Source organism: Antechinus flavipes, chromosome 6 (assembly GCF_016432865.1).
Source record: "Antechinus flavipes isolate AdamAnt ecotype Samford, QLD, Australia chromosome 6, AdamAnt_v2, whole genome shotgun sequence".
In the NCBI taxonomy this organism is placed as follows: Eukaryota; Metazoa; Chordata; class Mammalia; order Dasyuromorphia; family Dasyuridae; genus Antechinus; species Antechinus flavipes.
This window is the reverse complement of record NC_067403.1, coordinates 122079234-122081690: the sequence shown is the minus strand read 5'-3', so window position 1 is coordinate 122081690 and position 2457 is coordinate 122079234.

Below are 2457 nucleotides of genomic sequence, written 5' to 3'. Positions count from 1 at the left end.
CTTAAATCTTTTTTTTTTCTTCTCACTCCCCTTCTTGACCTCACTGAAGCCTCCAGATAAAAGCTCTCTAGGCTACTCTTTTTAATACCTAAAACTTTCAATCATAGCCCACCATTCACTGGCCATGTTAGATGTTAGAGGAATACTCCTTGACTTTCATTTCCAATCTCTCCCTCTACCACCATCATTCACAAACTTTTTTTTTTTTTTGGGGGGGGGGGGCGGAACAGAAGGGGTTATGAAGTTTCTTATTCACAAACTTCTCATCTGAGATTCATTCAAACTGTATTTTTATTACTCCAAAAAATTCTGGTAGCTGTTATCTACTGATCTCTAGGACACTTTCCTTTCTTTCTCAGTGAGTTCAGTGTCTGGCTCACCATCCTTCCTCCTCCCTGCTTTCTGCAAGAAGCCTTTCACTAAGTCACTAAGTGACTAAGTCTATTTTCATTTATCCCATTATATTTTCACACAAAATTATTTGCACATTGCTCTCCCATTAAGATTGTGAGCTACTTGAGAACAGGGATTGCATTTCATCTTTCTGTGTATCCTAGTGCTTAGCACAGTGTCTTGTCTGTAGTAGGAACTTAATAAAAGCTTAATGATTGACTTATATGATTAGGTAGCATTGTGAATGGAGTGGTGGCCATGGAGCCAGGAAGACTTGAGTTCAAAGTTAATGTATGTCAAGTCAGTCTCATTTTCTTCATTGGTAAAATGGGGATAAAAATAAAAATTATTCACTGGGTTAAGAGAATCATATTGAGCTGATATATAAAAAAGTACTTTGTAAACTTTAAAGATATGACATATAGGAAATGTTTATATGTGTATATATAATATGCATGTGTATATGTATATATAAATATACTACACATACATATAACAGACAGTTTCAGTCACATAGTTCTAATCACATACATCTGTTCATGGCCCCATGGGGAGATTGGGGAGTGTCCTTGGCAAATAAGATGTAAACAACTAAGTAAAAGATAAATAGACGAAGGCCAAGGTTAGGAGAAACTGAAGAAAAAAACAACTACACATACACAACCCCTGTATTCAATTAGCTTTTTTTGTAATGGGGAAAACATCATTGTTTCTCCTTCATTTTTCACATACGACCAAAGACATCATTAGAGTGATTCAAAACTCATATGTAATTTGATTTTAAGTGAAGCAGAGTTTCACAAAATAGTCAGCCTCATAGTCTCTTCTAAGAGTCATCAAAGTCCAAAAGCAAGACAAAAGTCAGTGGCAGTGGGGATGATCTTGATGTCTCTGATGTTTAACTAACTGCTAAGTGCTCCCTAGCACTTGCTTCAGTTCCTTCATGGCTACTGGAACATATTATTCCCATGCACCCATTCTGCTGGGAGAGATCTTCACAGGCTTGAGGTAGAGACCCATTTAATTTATCAAGGGGTTTGAGGCTAGCTGGTTACTCTCAATTTGGTTTAGCCCATTTGCCAACACAGTTTAGTTACTGCACAGGCTAAAACTTCTTGGATTTGCTATTAAAAAACATAAAATATAAAAATAAAATATATTAAATATTTTAAATATTGGATATAAACATAAAAGATATAGAGTAGATGAAGCCATCTGAAAGGAGCATAAGCAGAAAGGAATGGAAGACAGGGAATATCATTTAAAAAAAACCCTAAGCAATGTTTTCAGAAAACAAAAAACAAACAACTCGAAATAAAACAGAAAAGGGACGAATGTATAGAACCCGTATCAGCAGTCAGATGTGTGGTCCTCTTTTCGGAGTTGAAAGCAAACAGGTCGACGGAGACCCGATTCACGTGCTCTAACCCCTTTCATAGTTAAGAGGTTGGAATAAAGTCAAGGCCACTCGGTTACAAGAGGCAGCGATAGCCCCAACTCTGGATCCTGGGACTTTTTCCCATCCCCCACAGAGACAGCACCCGCGCGCCCTTGAACTTGACAATCATTCTTGAATTTGATCCCGCAACGCCCGGCACGGGACTCTTTCCTCCCCAGCGGTTGCATTGACTTTAGCATTTAGCACCTGCTCTGTGACGCCCCCCAGGAGACACGCGCAGGGGCGACCCACGGGACTAAGGCGAAGGGACACGGGGCGGGGAAAGCAGTCCGGGGAAAAAACTCAGCCACGCTGGGGCCCCGAGGGCTCAACCTCCAGCGCGCCGCAGCGTGCGCGCCCAATCCACCTTTGACTTCCATCCCTTCCAGGCTCGAGCTCCACTTCCTCCACCCGCCCCAGCAGTCCCAGCAGCCGGAAGCTGGATTGCGCCGGCGCCTTCCTCCTTGCTCCCTCTCTCAGCCAATTTTTCTTTCTTCGCCGTCCCCGCCCCCCTTTCCCGGGGCTAAGCAGCCGCTGCATGACAGCATGCGCACAGGCGCGAGGCGCGGGAAGATGGGGCGGTCTAAGGCACCGAGGGGGCGGGGCGGAGGGCGGCTGCGCGCGAG